The sequence below is a fragment of the Pseudomyrmex gracilis genome, unplaced genomic scaffold (genome assembly GCF_002006095.1).
Source record: "Pseudomyrmex gracilis isolate BER0280 unplaced genomic scaffold, ASM200609v1 scaffold_113, whole genome shotgun sequence".
In the NCBI taxonomy this organism is placed as follows: Eukaryota; Metazoa; Arthropoda; class Insecta; order Hymenoptera; family Formicidae; genus Pseudomyrmex; species Pseudomyrmex gracilis.
Window position 1 is genome coordinate 429531 of NW_018020697.1, and position 18693 is coordinate 448223.

General features: G+C 41.2%; 1 protein-coding gene across 3 annotated transcripts in view; it reads left to right on the forward strand.

Annotated features, from left to right (window-relative positions):
- The window catches only part of LOC109856291 (rho GTPase-activating protein 20-like), a 175965-nt gene that overhangs the window by 128530 nt on the left and 28742 nt on the right, over window positions 1-18693 (forward strand). The gene's annotated exons all lie outside the window — the stretch shown is intronic.

Here is an 18693-nt window from a genome sequence, read left to right on the forward strand (position 1 = left end):
TCTTAGGATCGAGAAGAATGCGCAACCGTGTGTGTTTCACCAATCATCCAGATTTTTAATCCAGACGTATCTCTCGCGTTTTGGTTTAGTTTTTTCCACGTCTCTCTCGTTTTATTCTCATTTCTCACAAACATTTGTATTGCGTGTGTGTCGTAAAAGCAGGTTTTCATGTCAAAATCAAAGAACGAGAAAACTTTAAAAACACAAGTATGAAAATATTTATACGAATTCTTTTCTCTTATTGCCAGTCCTCCATTCACGCCGTCAAACAACACTACAAACGCGATAGTAATCTTTGGCAAAGCTGCTTTTTTACATATCAAACTTGTGCGTGCTTAATATATTAATAACTTAATATAAATTTTATATATAAGTATCTCAACTACTTCAGCTTTTAAATTCGTCTTTTAAGAACATCGATTCGAACAGGTTTGACTTGTCAGGATGATTGATATTATCGCCATCTTATCTTGTTTCTTTTTATCCGATCTACGTCATGATTTAAACTCTTTTTAATCATTTCACGTTGTATATTTGCCTTTATTGCCCCTGAATTGGAATCTTGATCCATCAAGACACGCTCGTCTGACGACTGCAACTTCTTCTCGGATACGTACACGTACACGATGTTGCGGTACAGAAAATACATACTCGTTGTATTCGGATCGAGGTCGGAGTCGTTAAAATCACACTGCGTACACACAGCCGCGTGTGCGCGCGCGCGCACGCGCACGTTGACCAGAGGTAGCGCTTATCTCGTCGTCTCGTTTTCTTTTCTTAGATCTACGTCACAATTCACAAATGTTCCGCTAGGCGAGCGCGCATTGTGTGGGCGAGTCCCAACAAGAATCACGGGGCTTTTCTCTCTCTTTCGTCTTATCCTTCTCTATCTTAACCCGAATCTTTGTTTCGCGTCGGGAATGAATACGCTCTTTTTTTCCTCTCTGCGAGATCTTTGATTGGTTCGTTCCATAAATATTTTTTAAGATCTTAATCTGCGCGCGGCGATTTCTCTCTGTTTGTTTTCTTTTACGTTCGTAACTTTTATTCTACCGATGTTCGTCTTTTCTCCAAACCGGTCGCTTTCGAAGACTCTCGATTTCAAAATCGAGAATTCTATTCCGAACTCGTTTGTTTCGAGATCCTTCGATTCCATTTCATGATTCGTTTTAATTCGATTTTTCTCTCTCTTCTATCTTATTACAATGCTCAACGTGAAAGAGGTTTCTCCAGGTTTGTATCTTTAATTCTCCACATAGCGCGATACCACAATCGCGCCGCAGGTCGTTGCTCCTATAAAAGCCTTATATCGTCGTCATAGTGTATCGAAACGCTATAAATATCGTACAGACCGAAAAAATCGGTAAACACACACGTGTGAGTTCTATTTCTGATTCTCTATTTATCATTTTTTCTCCCTCTTAACAGAGAGGGAGAGAGAGAGAGAGAGAAAAAAAAAAAGAAAGAGAGAGCAACACGCTCCGCGATTTCTTCCACGTATCTCACGGATAACAAACGAGCGAAAGGGAAAAGTCAAGTACACGTTCTTTGAGCGTCCGTATGTAGCTTGCAACGAGATAAGCGAGCGTCGCGTAGGGCGGCGTACCTTATAATACCTGAACGGTACACACGGGGGTTCGTATGTAGGTTAGAATGTGGGTGGACCCTCGCTCGCTCGCTCGCTCGCTCGTTCGTTCGTTCGTTTTACATCACTGCGGCACGTATGTACATATACATATGTATGTACACATGTGCATCCACCACGTGTCCGGACATCGGCGCTACCAACAGCGTGTACGAGCGTGTACGAACACACCGGTCGTCTCGTCGGCATCGGTTACGCGCGCGTAATGGTGCGCGAAGGCGCGATCGCGGGCCTGACCCGATCGAATTATCGATTAGAAGAGAACGCCGGCTTTAATTTTTCTTTGTGCGCCTTTGGTTCCTAGATCGATCGAATATATTCCTCTTTCTTCCCTTCTCTCTCCCCGCTTAATTTAATAAGCTACGCGATACGTGTAATAGCATCTAATGCGCAACCCTCATTTATCTACGGAGTATATAACCGTAATTCTATTACGGCGGTATTGCTTTCATTCGATTGTTTATTGCCGCGGAAAGATTTCCGTACAACTTATATATTCGGCGCACGATGATTGTTGTTCTTTTAAACGAGAGTATGTGTTAATGATTTAATTTGGGAAAACATATTTTATTCGAATCGAAAAGTGTTGAACGCGCAGACGTATTTTACGCGCGATATCTTTGAAAATCGTAAAATAGATAAGATGTGGAACTGCCGGGAAATTATAATGCAGCGGCGCGTTTACTTTTTGATTGCTGACCAATCGGATGACTCTTCCGCGAACGATATACGACGGGCATTTAAATTTCAGATTGACTTAGCAGAAGTTAATCTATCGATCTTATCGAGAAAGTTATAGCGGAAGGAGCAGCGCTCGCTCGCGCGCGCGCGTTTCCTATCTCATCCGGGTGTTATTATCGTAGACTCCGTGATGCACACGTTATACACGCGTTCCACGCGTGTTTTCTGCATTGGTTCGATTCGCCGATCGATCCTCCTCGGTCGGCGCGCGCGGATCATCCTCTGATATTAATCCCATTAAAAGGAGCATCGAGAGTCGCGAAAAAGCGCGCAAAAACTCGATTGTACGACTAAGTATCTTCGTTGGGGGATGGATTTTCTACCGTCGACTATAAGTCCGCGTTTGCCGCCGTAATAACACATCCAACGCGATTGCGTGATGGGATTTCCCGCGGTAACTCGGAACACTTTGCAGCGTCTTATACGGGCGCCTCTTACACGGTGGTGGTGTTGCGGGCGCTGTAATGAATGGAAAAGGTGTGTGCACGTGGTGCGCCTCAACATGCGTCGATCCTCCAAACACGGCTTGGATATGTATTATATCGCATTGTATATATATATATATATATGTATACATATATGTGTATATATGTACGCACATGTTGTATACAACACTGTGTGTAGTATTCGTATGGGACTTATAGTGCCACGGCGGCGGCAAACGGTCATTCACACGTTCGCTCGCGCTTTGTAATCGTTTAATGGCCCCTCATTGGCGTTTGCACGATGCCGGTTGCAATATAAGCAGTCGAGCTTCTTCTCGAAATAACCTCCCCGCGGAATTCTTTTTTTCACGCGATTATTCGCGCCTCCCTTTCTTGCCGCAGATAACCAGGAGTTTTCGCAAACCTTCCACGCGAATATCCCGATCCCCGTCGGTGCAATTTCGACGCATACCGATCTGATTTCGCGAATCATCGTCGGCAACGTGAACACGCGCGAAAAAATAAGTCCGCCTCGCCGCAATAAGAGCGCGAAACTTGTTCCAGAGTATATAGCACAAATAATTTTTAAGATCGGTTTTAGATATGTATATTATTCTTTTTTCTTTTTTTTTTTTTATTTAACATAAGTGTATATTTGAGCAAAAAACGAAAAATATACACACGTCGTAACTTTTTTCATCATTGCTGTATACCTTCGATATTCACGTCCGACGGGCGCGCGACGTGTATTCCTCGAAACCGCAGATCAAAATCCCCCGACTTGCAGACTGAAAAAACATCCACATAACTTCCTAATAACCGGCACGTAAGAGAGCGAGGCGGTGTTGTTTTTTGCGGGAAATTCTATGCACACGTACCGCGCCTCGCGGTAGATGTCGACTAAAACCGACGTCTATGTAGTGTGTGTATAGGTTCTTGCAGACGGGAGAGGCGGTCACCTCCCCGTGGAATGTGCGGTCAGTACCCCACCTTACTTTACACATATACACACACTCGGACACGCACGTGTACACGGACGCAACGTTCGCCATCGCGCGCGCAAACGTACACGCGATATTTCTCGCACGCACATTGATGCGCTCTCACGTATCGGGTGTGCAAGTTACGCTTCCTTTTATTTGCTGATTCTTGTGAGAACAATAACAACAGAAGGTTTTCAAATAGCGGCGCGTAAAAACTTTCACGAATTATAGTTTTATAGACGCGAGAGCGAAACGGAACGGTGTGTTGTTGCTACGAGATAGTAAGTCCGAAGATTGCTGGAAAATTGACGTGACATTTCTGAGAAAGTGAAAATGTCAAACATTGTGACAATTTTTATCTTGAGAGAAGATTGCAATTTAGATAAAATTTTGTACACACATATAAAAACTGGAACAACCGAGTCACCTTGTAGGTGTGCAACCGCGATACGTGCGTATTTGGTGCGCGTACGTGCTCTCGTGCGAAAAATACAAATCCCGAACGTTCCTGTGGATAAACCACTTCGTGAAAATTCTTGATCGGAACAACTTGAGAGAGTGTGTTCGCTGTTGTAGATCTGTGTTCGTGACATCTCGTGATGATCTCTGAGGCATTTAATTTCTGCATGCGGTTCTTTTACCGACAATTTGCTCCTTTACGAAACACGTGCGCGCGCGCGTGCGCACGCGGTAGAACACACAGTTATTGTAGATAATGATAATGAAGGTGTAAATGACCGGTCTATTACCGAGAGGTTTAATCACGATACTCGTCGACTCTGTCTATTTCGTACCGCAAACGTTTCTATCGGCGTTTCTTTGTACGTTCCAACAAATTTAATAAATGCAGTTAAGGATTAGTTAAACGTGCTCGCGTGCTTTGCGTGAATTCTGCGGGATGACGTATCGGGAGGGCGTCAGAAGAAAAATAACTGAGAACGTTCTCAGACATGAAATGCTCCCGACGATACGTGATTCTTGTTTATTACTCGATCGCGTTACTCGAATACGCAAGTAGTCTGGCGCGCGATAATGACTTTTGTATGGACTAAACGTGATCCTCTCGTACGTGTACTTGAGGATGAAACGTGAATGTTTCCCGGTGACGGCTTTATTGATCGTTGTTAGTCAACGAATTTGAACAAAATTAATTTGCAATTGATAGGCCCAACATTAAATCAATAGGCACGATAGTGCCTCGCGCCAAGTTCACGCGCACCGAAGTCGCAATCGAACGGTGCGAGACACTCGTGTCCTCCTATCAGAAAAAGCGTGTGCAAATAATCAGACTTTGGCGGGGTCACTGACCCGGCCGCGCGGCCTTGGCGGGGTCATTGACCTCGGCCGCGCGGCCTTGGCGGGTCACTGACCTCGGTCACGCGACCGCGGCGGGTTCAATGACCTCGGTCACGCGACCGCGGCGGGGTCAATGACCTCGGTCGCGCGACCGCGGCGGTGTTACTGACTTCGTATGTGTGTTATTATATATAGATATAGAATATTACATATAATATATATAATATTCTCTTTTTTACCCTTTTCCCTGTCACGTTACTTTACTTTTTAAAGACACGTGACTAAAGTAAAGTCATATATTCCATTTAAATGGAATATAAATGGAATATAAATTACGATCGTTTACAAAATGGAATGTTATAAAAAATTGACTTGTGTCAGAAAGATACTTTTAAAAGGAACACGACGGTTTTTTTTTTTTTAATCACGTGCAGACGTACGGACATAAAAATCTCGCGAGACGATTGTTGGCGCCGCCGCGCGAGACCCTCAATTCTTTTGTACTGTTTCGCACGTATCTGCCGGCGAGGCCGGCAATGATTATCTCGCGAAACAACAAGGCGCACTACCGCGTGCACCGAATGCGCAACGAGTGTATAACGCAGCGAGAGACAGAAAGTATGCACATATTAAATAAAAGCATTATTTTTTTTGTTTTTTACCGACGCCGCCGTCGGAGAGCTCGTCGTGTAGCGGTGCCTTCAGAAGGGAGTCCTTTTAAAGTTTAAAAGAGAGAACAGCGTGCGGTGAGAGCTCGACATTGTAAAACTTGCGGCTGCGATTCTCCGCCGCGCGCGGATACGGATTTTACGAGGGAATTCGAGATCACCGTTGAGAGAGGCCGTGGCTCTCGCCACGCAGCGGCGTTTTCTGCCTTGCCAGCTCTTTCGCCGCAGCTGCGGGAGAGCGAACGACCCCGTACTATTCCTTCTCGCTCTTGTATGGCGGCGGCCTCGTTCGCAAATTTATTTTATTTGCGTTTAATGCGCCTCGCCTACGTATCTCATACGTAATTCGTAATTCGCGAAGATAGGCACGCGAGGAGTGTAGAGCGCGCTTGTTCTCTTAGCTGATCTCTCTGCGTACACGTGTGTGTACTGAAACGGTTTCAGTATTTTTTTTTTTTTTTTTTTGCCGAGACACAAGAGCTTATTTTAACAACGACACATTTCGTCGATATTCATTTACCGTCATTAGCGACAAGAGTCGATGTGGATTTTCTTTTTTTTTATTTTTTTCAGAAATAAGGCCGAACATATCCGAGAATCGGCTAATTGGCTTGGACTTGTAATTAAAACGCAATTTTCGCTTCGAAGTCAAAAAGTACAACAGAAGGTGCACACGCATGTTGTAAAATGTATAAGTAGCTTTTGAGAATTTTAATAAAATTCGTAATATAATTGTACAAGTTAGTAATAAGTATAAGGTTGAAGAGAATCTTTTTCTCGACGAAGAAGAGAGAAAAACGAGAACGCGAAGTCGATAAAAATCGAGATCCAAGACTCTTCTCGTGAATTTATATTTCCGACTGAATTCATTTGCGTTGCAACTTCTTAAACGACGTTGTAGTGATCGCGGTAATCAAGTTGTTGTGTGCAAGTTCCGCTCGTTAAACCTGTTCGACGGATTCGGATTCAAGAAGGAAGTTCAATATTGGTTTTTCTAAGTTATCCGCTTATACTCGCGCGTTCGGGCCTCGTAGAACCTCGCCGAACCGATTACCGGGCTCTCTCCGCAACTGGACCGTCGTCGGGGGCAGATATTTCCGTAGAATTGCTCTCGCCACATCCGAGCATTTGCTCTTCTGGGACTTACTGCAGCAGCGAGAGCGGTGCGAAAGGAGCGCGCGCGTGATTTTGCAGAAATTTTTCGCGGGGGACCACGCGAATAGAGTATACTCGGTCGGGAATGCCGTGAGAGGCATTTTATGATTGCCGAAGGAGAGCGAATGGTGGCGAGGAGCTAGGACTCGATTCTTTCTCCTCGTTCTTTCATTCGCCCGCGCGTTTGTGCACACGCATAGAGACGCGCAGGCTGGAGCGCAAAACTGGGCGTTCTTCTAACTCACATCGCTCACTGTTTGCAACCGGAACCGTGCTGATTTTTTCGTCTCAGAGCATTTTCCTTCTTGCCATGTGTAATTTTTTTCACGTTTCGAATTCCTCGAACGTCGGTCGATCGCTTGCTGCGTTGTATTATCCCAACGAAAACAACCGAAGCATTCGTTCGGTCACGTAGGAGAATTCTAGGTCTTGTTGAAAATTTACGCGCGTTCACATCTTTTGGGAAAGTGTCGTAGTGAGTCGCAAGATTTTGTTTATGTAACATACAGCATATTTCGATAGAATTTTTTTCCCGCTCCGTACGACTATCTTTTCGCGTACGTACGTACATGCGTTTCCGGGCCCCGAAGCAATTTGCGGTTACACCTCATTACCATTATCTTTTTTTTTTTTAGTTGCACTTTCCGCGAGCGATTAGAAAAGCTAAAGGAAACGAGAAACTGTGAGAGGAAATGACTAACTTTGTCACGACAATCGAGTCTGTTAATATTTTCAAGGAAAGAACATTTTTCTTTTTATATTAGAAAAGTACCTTTTTCTTGCTGTGGAAATGTGTCTTATTATACCTGCATTGTGCAGATATAATAAATTACAAGTCTCTCCTTACACTTTCTTCAAAGAACTATCATTAATTTAGTTGCGCAGAACTATTCTAGGCATTTGCGCCCGAAACGTGACGGAACACAAGAAATGTTGAAATCAAAGGTTTGTACGTTTTGAAAATTCATCGTTACATGCTGCGAATTTATTAAACATTCGTGACGGAGACAATAGGTGTCTTCTTCCAAGACGCGATCGCATTCAATTGAATCGGGTGACATAAAACGAGACAGTCCGCTTCTCGGTATAACGGCAGAATAATCCGTAGTGTCACACGAAGCCTTCTCGGCTTTTTCTTTTCGGCAACTTTACACCGGAGCTTTACTTACGTCTTCCTATCTTTCTCGACCACCCACTTTAAACACACGCATCGAAGTTCGCTCTTAGATAACGCATATATCGTTACGCTTCGAATTTCTGGCGCGCACATCAAGGTACCGAGAAGTAGATAAGACGTCCGGGAATTTATAATAACATCGATAATAATGCAAATCGCAGTAGCTCGATACCACTCGGTTCGTCGCGAGATTGTGGTTCGAAAGACATTTGATACACACGGGAACTTCATTGATCATTTCACGTATGAAAAATGTGTTGCACAAGATTTTGAATTCTTTTAAAATTTGTTTTTCTCGCTTTTAGCGATTGACATGTGGGTTTTGTATTGCAATCAATTTGATATTGCAATCAAAAATTATGAATATTGATTGCAATATTGTGATTTTATTTTCTACTTAATATACGTATGTAGAAAAATATAAAAGAGATTTTTATTGATTCATTATTCTTTTTTTTTCGGAAAATTAAATTTTTTTAAACATTCTTTCATTTCTTTGTTCGCGTCGAGTATTATTATGAAAATCATGGCTCCGCAGAATTACAGGGAGCATATTTGGGTCACTGTTTTGAATGCAGCAGGATGCAGCAACCCGAATATCGTTCCCTGTAATTCCGCGAGTCATTGCAATACACAAATCACGTGTCTTCATCGTCTTTGAGTTGTCGTAATGCCAAGCCCGCAGGAATTGAAGATAAAGAACACGACCAGGAAGAAGTTTGCGACCGTGTGCCGTATACCACCGAGAACGCGTGTAGAAGAAGAAACGTCGTAAGTCGACTTGAGACAAACGCAGAAGAAGAAGAAGACGGAAGACAGAGAAGAACGAAGTTTGCCGAAGACGGGGAAGAACGATGAGAACTTCGAAGAGAGACGTAGTATAAAAGAAAGAAGCCGCGGTCTCGATGCGGCGGAACCGAAAGCCGTTGAGTCGTCGAATGAAGAAAACGAAGAGTGAAGAACAAAAAGATACACACCGACTCTTGTGCATATTGCATCAATAAGATGCCATTACTATTTTGAGTAACGTTTCGTAAAATTGTATCTCCGTTATCTTTTCATATATTTTATTTCTTAATTTCTGGCTCATTCGATCGCGTTATTATTCATCGAATTAAATGTGTGTGATATCGGCTCGATTAAATATCAAATCTATCCAGTTTCACATTTATATTAAAAAAAAAAAAACCGGTCCGATACTTGAACTTTTTATTAAATGGTCGATGAGATAATAACGAGCGAAAAAAGAGCGGGAAAAATATTTGAAATTCTCAGGCAATATAAAAAAAACCATTCCCTCTCCCAGTTGTTTTTACGCGACACAAATTCTCGTAGGCAAATTCTTGTGACTGGTTGCATTTTATTTTTTGCAACGACTGCAATATTCATTTCTTGCGAATTACGTGATTCTGAGCGATGCTCTCTTGCAAAACGGTACTACGGACGGCGTAACGGCAAAATTGCGCAAGCGGTGGAGTATAGCAAACTTGCGCGTTATACGGCGAGTGCGCGCGCGGCGGAAAACGGGATGATCAGAGACGAAGAGTTATTTGACAGGGTGCCGAGCATTTTTGTCATTTTTTTTCTCTTTTCTCGCTCGAGCGTTCGTCCGAGTTGAAACTTGTACTTAGCGCAGCTGCGAAACGCTAAAATGAGCTTCATATTTCAACGTTTTACTCGCGATTTCTAACTCGCGCTCTCTTCTCCGCGCGCGTGTTATATTTTCTTGCGCTGCGACGAAGAGAACGACTTTACAGTTCCGTACATCACAATATGAAAAATTGCAAGAGAGAAAATACATTGTGAGAAAAAAATAAACAAAAAAAAGAACTTTATTACAAAATAATAAAGTTAAAAATTTCTTCCTGTAAATTCATTCATTTTGTTACGGATAAGAGTTTAATTCAATATTTGTTTACCACATTCACACAATTTGCAATTATTATCTGTGCTACTTATTCCGAAGTCAGGTCGGGTGTTGATAGGTCGAACAGAATCTCTCGAGGAATTATATTTGAAATTACACTTCAATATATTTTCATTTATAGTCGCACACATGCACACGCACATCGGAAATTTTTCCGACAACCAGTTTCTGCACTCATGAAACAGGTTAATCGTCTCTGTTACCAATAAGAAAATCACGCAATTTATACTAGGCCATCGTTGCGCGAAAGGCCGATGCACGCTCTCTCGCGATGTAACGAGCGTTACGGATTAACCCAATAAGTTACATAACGCGTGTTTGTCATCACGGCGCGGAACTAGTTTAACCAATTGTTGCTGTTATTTGCGCCTGGTCGTGTCGAGTCTTCTTTCGCGATTGTCCTCGTTGCCGTACATAATCGATGATTAACGGAGATTTTAATCAACATGATGTTGCGATAAACGCACACAATTTTTGTACAAAAAGCGTTCTATCAACAACATTTGTTTGAAAATCTGGTTTTTATCATAACGTTTTGGGCGTTTTATGTAACTAACAAACGGTTTTTTGTTCTCACGGCATTTGCGCTTCGCGACAACAATTAATTCTCTTTTCTTTCGGAAACTTTTCACTTGTTGAATCACAACGCGATATTCCGATAAGAAACGCACGAACGAGCGCGGCATTTTGTAATATTCCGCCTAGCTGCAGAATGCGCTTGGCTTAATTGCGTTGTCTAACAAACCGCGAAGCTTAGATATGTGCGATTAACAATTTAGCATAACAAAAGTGTGCCGGCTAACGGCACACTCGGCCGGGCCTCTATTAATTGAATACGTTCGCAAAACTGCGCCGCGCGCATAATTGCATCGTAATGACGCGGCTCAACCTTACCATATTGTGTTAGCGGTCACGATATTAGCTTGCCAATAGGCACCTGTCACACGTTTATGAAGAGACGTTTTTGTCTGTCGTGTAAAACGAGAAAACGCCGCGGCGACGACCGAGAACGAAAGGGGGCGAGAAAGGCGCGCTCGCACTGTTTTGCGGACACGAAGAGCGAGGGAGCAAAGCGGACACGCTCGATCGCTCGTGCGAAACCACCGTCGAGACGGAAGCACGCTTTAAAATCGGAAAGTGATCGATCAGATTAGCGGAACTATCGGGGTTTCTGATTGATCAAACAAAATAAAATACACGATCGGTTTCCTATTTCTCTCACGCACTCGTGAAAAAACTACAATAAGTTTTTTTTTGAAACAATACGTTGTAATATTTAGAAAGAAACTTTAATTAAATTTTTCAATTAGTATTTTTCATCATTTTTTGTTGCAAAATAAATTATATATGATGTAACAAATAAAAGAGAAAAATATGTAATATATTTTTATAAAGTATACAATATAAAATGTTTTGTCATACTTTTTTTTTTATTACGTGAAAAAGTGTTTGAAATCTTTGCTTCAATCAATTAAAACACATATTCCTTGCTTCGTTGTTTGTAAGATCTTGATGTCTTTTATTTCATCGAGTAATAATTAAACACGCATAAAATAGAGAAAAGTCTATAAAAAGTTAAATATAAGCTCTTGCTTATGTAACCTTATGTAACCGCTGACAGTAGATTCTTGATCCCGTACCACGTGCACATAGTTGAGGGTAAACGATCTCGACGGTATGTTTGAGAAAAAACGCCACGTGGTTCTATCCGTGGCAATAAACTTACGGTGTCTTCTTCGCAGCAGCGAAACAAGCGCGCGGGTGTTACAGATCAGGGCGATTTCAACATTCATAAGAAAAATCGGAACACAGTGCGCTCTATTGAAAGCGTGCACGCATCCACACACGTAAAAAACAGAGAATCGCACAACAAACCGAGCCTTTATGCTCGGTGGCTGTGTGTCAGTTGCTCGGGGACACTGCGTAACTGTTCGAGCTCTCTCTTTCTCTCTCTCTCGATATGTCAAAGTGAAATTACACTATCGCAAAAAATCGAGAATATCATTTGCAACGATATCTCTTTCTCTCTTTTTCTTAAATAATTTTATATCTAAAAATAGTATGGGTATGAATGATATATATAATACGCGTATATATATATATATATATACGCGCGCGCGCGCGTTCATAACGTGTGTAACATAATAAATATTTGGTCGGTCCAATTATCTCTGTGAACTGTAATATAATAATATTATCTGTGCAATATATTAATATTGTCTCGGTCCAATTAACTCTGTGAATTTAAAACTCATAAATATTTATTTACATAATATTTATATAATATTTATTTATTATTCAGACTGGATTTAGTATTAATTAAACCTGGTTGGATGGCAAAATTTAATTCATTTTAATGTTTTTGCGGGGCGCCGCGCACACAGCTCTCCTCTCTCTCTCTTTTTCTCTCTCTCTCATCACACCTTTTAAATAAGCGCTCGCGTTTATGCGCTCTAGCGTCTCTCGTATAATTATTATTTCCAAGACGGTAGCAATAATTTCGCGGTACGAAAGTGCTCCGCAAACTCTTGCCTCTCTCCGTTTGCAAGAACTCGGTCGCGCCGGCCGGTGTAGCGCCGACCGGCATCGCGCAAAATTATTTTCCCCCACATTTATAGGACACTTGTGCGAATAAGAACAACAACCAACCAACACACAGCGACGATATTACGGCCGGCGAGAGAGACTATGTGTTGCAAATTTAAATTTAAATGCCGGGTGCGCGTATATGTGTGAGAGAGAGAGAGAGAGCCACAGTGTGCGCTTTCGTGAGGGCTCGAGGATAATAATTAAGAGCGAGAAGATCGCGGTTCTCTCAGCAGCCGGGAGATAGCCTTCGCCTCGGGTGTCTCTTTCGATGACTCCTCTAAGGATCTCTCGCTCGCCCGGGAATGAGTCGCTTAGCTCGTTTAGGATATTACGTGACGAGTTCGGAAATCGCCGAAACAAGCATTCGGAGAGATCAACGATAAGCGTCAGAGCAGCGAAGATGTGACGATAGGTGTTGGACGCGATCTGTGTTTTGTATTTTATTAAAATTCATTGACACATTTCACATTAGAATAAAATCAAATAGAAATACTCAATATTTATAGATCGTGATGGTCGTAATATAAAATATCGTGATACGAAGTATCGCGTGTGTGATGAACGTGTACGCACGCTGTAAGAATTATACATTGTACGAAATAATCTGATGCTCGTAAAGCATGTAATTTTACAACAAATCACATTGTGAAGCCTCGATACGCGAAAATGTGTTGCAAAATATATTTTAATTTGCTTTGCTACACATAAGCAGTACGACGGTCGTTACTTTTCCACGGTTATGAATGGGCGAACGATACTTTCTCCAATACGACATGATTTGTGTGTGTGTGCGTCTCTATCTTCTGAATTATATTATCATAATATGCCACGAGAGAGTGGATGTTAGTGCGGTAATCAGATGCACACACGTATGTACGTTCGTGACGGCTCAAGGCTCAGACAATAATTAAGAATAAAGATACACTATCCGCAGTTTTGCCTCGGGAAGAAGCTGTAACAACGATGTTCACTCTCGGATATACGTTGCAAAATATACCCGCGTATCGCTCATCCTGCATCTCGCTTCTTCTTTTCGACTCGATCAATTTTCAACGTACGGATTCGATGAAGTTTTTTTTTTTTTTTTTATAATTCCGGAGTATATCGCAATAACATAATTTCAACGCACGAGCAAATGATACAAATCGCTTCTTGCGCAGCTTGTTCTCTTGCGTCGATCTGATTTCGCTCTCACTTTTATCCCCGATTTTCACTTTCATTCCTATATTTTCAGAATATATTATTTATCAGCAAAAAAAAGGAACAGGAGCAAAAATTGCAATACAAAGTGCTGCTTATTTTACATAAACATTCTTTTTTGTGGAATAAAATTTGCATAATTTGTAACGTATTTTAATTCAGAATGTTTTTACGGACAATGTAGAAATATGAAGAAGACCTTTTTTAGGACGTGCTTCAGTCGTTCCATGGTAGTAATATATTGACGAAAATTGATGCGAGAGAATGTAGACGCGAGACTCCCCGAGTAGCGAGTAGTTATTCGTGACGGTTCAAGGCTCACGCAATAATTAAGATTAGAGGCACGGCACGCGAGAAAGATCTGCCTCGGGTGCTTCCGACGATGATCCGGGCGTGGTAGCACGGCGTGGACCACGTCCGCCGGAGATTCTCCATGATGAATCCACGAATTAACCCAAGCCGCACAGCTTCTATCTATCATAATCGTTACACCCGCATTATGCAACGTTGCGCGCGGTGTGTGTCTCATTTTTCTTCCTCCTACCTTCGGCTCATCCGAGGCGTCGTAACGTTGAACATGTTTGTAGTGTTTGACATTGATAAAGCTCTGCTTTTCCCATCGAATACAAATTAATAAAAACGTCTGCGTGAAATCGACTTTCCAAGGCTCACGTTAGACCAGAAAATTTTTTTAACTTTTACGTACGTGTGTGTGTGTTCGTGTTGGACTTTGCAAAATTATATACTTGAAGCGTTTTGCATTACAGAAGTTTCCCTCTGTGTTATGCAACAGCGATTATCGATACTTTCGAAAGTGCCTCGGCTAAGAAACAAATTCCCATCGTGTGCATCATCATTCGCTCCCTTATGCACCGCAACCGATGCGTACTAGAGATGCGTAATCGCGCCGCGGCAAGGCGCGATACGGCTTTCGATGAGCTCGTAGATGGGGCACTAGACCGGACCGCGGGAAAGGAGGGGCACGGGAGAGAGAGAGAAACAATCGAGCTGTAATTACGGACGTTAAAGGTGATAAATCGACGCAAGGATGGAGTCGGACGATTACAAGCTCGGATCATAAATTTGCTTAACGATAACGTGCCGTGATAATGGGATACTCTCACGTTTCCCCTTCCCTCCCTCTTTCCCCTTTCCGTTCTGTCTGATTTCTGCTTGAGAAGGAGAACGCGATAATGAATTTAAACTATTGCACATTCTCCCCGTGTATGTGCGAAGGGAAGGATCGTTGTTACTCTTTACTTGTCGAAACAAGTGGCGACAGCTGCTTTATGATTATTATAAACGTGAATTATTTCTTGATCATCTAATATCCGAACAGATTATCTCGTGGCAATTTGCGTGTTAACATTTTAATAAGCTCATTAAATTTACATAAATAATTATAAATGTATGCGTGACTTTTTTGGAGAAAATTACATTTTACATGTAAATATTACAATATGTAGAGAGACTGCGTGTTATATTTTATTCGAAGTATGTAGTTTTGTGGAAAATTGTGTGCGTTCTCGTTGTTACAACAATTCACTTTGCTTTTTTTATTTTTGACGGACTAGATCTACAGTGACAGATGTCACAATAGAATTACCGTTGGATTAGTTTTATTTATTTTATTTTATTTTTAACTCTTGAGCAGAGTTCTGTATAGAAACGCAATCTTTTTCTAAATACACGATTCGTAATACAACCGTACAAGAGAGATTTATCCTCAAATCTATGCGATTTGAAAGAGCGATTTTGAGTGACCTAAACATGATTTCAAAAAGAATGAGACAAATGTCAACAGTTACCGCTTTAGGAGGGTCAAACTTTTACACGTACGCACAACGAAGAATCAAGTTCGACGGCTGGTCGCATTGCAACGTCTCATATTTCTAAGCCGAAGATCGAAAGGAATTTTTATCTCTTGCGTTGTGGAGCATTAAGAACTCGAGATGCCGTGACCGAGATCACGTAGGCAGTTCACGTATATAGCACTTGACGGTTTCCCTTTGGTTTATAGTCAAGATAATGTATAGAGAAAAAGAAACAGAGTAAAAAAAAAAGCAGATAAGTCAAAACTGTTGCGTTATCCGAGAGACATTACGTAAAATCGAAGATGTTAAATTATAATTAACACACAAATAATTTGAATTGAGATTTTCTAAATCTTTTTTTTTTTTTGTTTATGAGAGACAAAATTGGTTTATTTGCATTTTTTGTAACTGATAACAAAAAATAGAATTATTTAAGATATTATTCTTCATATATATATTTTTTTTTTTATAGATGATTTGTATACAGAAGTGTTTTGACTTTAAAATGTTTTTAACCAAATCAAAAATATTTTTGTCAGTTTGTTATGAGAATGGCTAAGGAACACAGAAGCCGCGTGACAAGAACATTTTTAATGCACATCCATATCTCATAATCGAATTCGAATATATTTTTACCCTAAACGCTTTTCCTTCCTCGAAGCACTTCAAACACTATCAAACTTAGATTGCTTCGAGAATTCGGCGGTGAACACTGGCTGGGAATATAAATCGAGGGTGCTGTGGCTGCGTGTTGCGTTTTACGAGCTCTCGAGACAGAGAAGAAAGAGAACGAAGATAGAGAGAAGCTTTTAACACCATTCCGAGGTACCGAGTGACCAGAATCTTTTTCTCTCTTTCTCTTCTTCATCGTCATCCGCATTATACGAAACACGTCTCTTAGAACGCGCGCGTGAGCGAGCGAGTTGTGTGAAGGAAACAAAACGGTCACCCGATGTCACCGAAGAGAAGAAACTATAAAAAAATTGTCGTAAAATCCGTTGTACATAATACTTCACGTACAACAGATCTCCCCACGCGCGAGTTGATTTTAGACACCGTAGACGCGCGCGGGAAAGAAACCTGAGATCTTCGTAGAAAGAGGGTTTTATCTTCGTTGCGGGTGAAATGCTCACGTGACAGCGCGCGGACATAAATTTCGTTTATGTCTTTCTAATTTTTGCGATAAAACCAACTCGGCGTGCGACGCGTCCCGACATGTTCGTGGAACGCAAAAAAGAAATTTTTTTATTCGCAGTATATAATAATAACTATCCTAGCGTTAAATTACATAAAATATAATTATTAAATTCCCAATTACAAAGTGATGAAAATTGTTGCAAAAATATAAGCGTGTTGTTAGAGTTTGAAGAAATATGACGAATAACGGTCTCGATAGAAAAAAAAAAAAAAAAAAAAAATGAAATTCTCAAGAAACAGATTTCAAACGAACGTACTTTGTCAATGCGATATACGCGCATTGAAGATGTTCAAACATAGTTTCATAACATGCGATAGCCTTGTGGCTCGTGCTGCTGTACCTGATGCTGAATCACGAAACAAGAGGAGTACTAAGCGCACATATATGAAAGAATCTCTTTAAGTGGCGCGTAAAATGAGAAAAGTACACGGAAGTCACTTCACAGACTTTAGAAGAATAATTAATTTATGTTTAGAAACTGACAATAGCCAACGAGGCAAAGTGGTGTTGCCAGTGACAACTGTTCAAACACTTCACATATGTGGATAGAAGCAAAGTAGTAGAAAAATTGACAATTTTTTTACAACTTGTGTGACATTCGGATCTTTAATTTTCACAAGTGACGGCGCACGCAGTTCTTTTTTTAACTTATTGAGTAATTGTGTGCGTATATTTGCAATACATCATGCTGTAGCGGAATTAAATTGCAATATTAAAAAATATAATATTTGTAACATATCGTTAATAAAACTTCAAGACGCGCATTAATGGGGATTTAATTACATAATTAGATAGATACAGTAATGGAGGATTTTACAACATCTATAATGTTATACGTTTCATGAAATAACTCATGTATGTGTACAAATTTGCAAACCTCGAGAGTGTATTCAACATTTCTTCAACACGGGTATCTAACTCGATTAAAGACACGTTAATTATGCAGCGCGCGCGTTGCATAGATGAACATACATCAAGCTTTAACGGTGATCTGTCGATCGGTGATGTTACGTTCCGTTATGCACGTTGCGCACTCTGCGGAATGCAACAAAAACGAGCAACAACACGCGGATTTCCTTACATCGTCGGAACGATGCGCATACAAATTGACGGACCGGGAGATTGAGGACCGAAAGGAAAGCGCATCCTTCGAGACACAAGAAGAACAAACAGTTGTAATTCGAGCTCGGTCGTCTGCACAAACTCACGACAATTATTTTGCTCCGGCATTACGACGTACAAAATCTCGCACAGCAAATGAAAGGCTAATGCGTTTTTCTTGTTTCAAACGTATGGGACTTACTTTAAAAACTCTTACTTTAAAAAATTCTCATCTTTTGTTTAGGTACATGATGTTATCGAGATCTGTAGAACACGTGCCCTTAAATTATCTATCTGATAAAAACCTGTCGTCACTTGCTTCAAAGCGCGCAGGTAATGCACAATGTGTTATTTTTTATGGTAAAACACGTCGAAACTCTAAAGAGGAAAAATACTACGTTTTTTTTTTTTTTCCAAAAAATTAAAACAATTTTCATCATTCCTCACACTTGCACATTTTCCTTTTGCCCTTGGAACACTCGTCGCACAAGGACAAGTTTTGTATTTCGTCTTTTATTCGAGATAACAAAAAAAAAAAAACTAAATAGATTACGTAAGTTACGTCAGAATTGGAGATGAGAACTGGAAAGGAACTGGTGGCTGTCTTTGGTGGTGGAGAGTCGAAATGTTCAATCGAGTTGGTGTGAGACGGCCCTTCCTGAACTCACCTTTCTTGAGCATCGCTACGTGTCGCCGACCCATCTGCAGTGCGATTCTGGCGCGCGTCGTAAGTGGCAGATAAATCTCGACCAGGACACGCTGCGGAGCGTTACC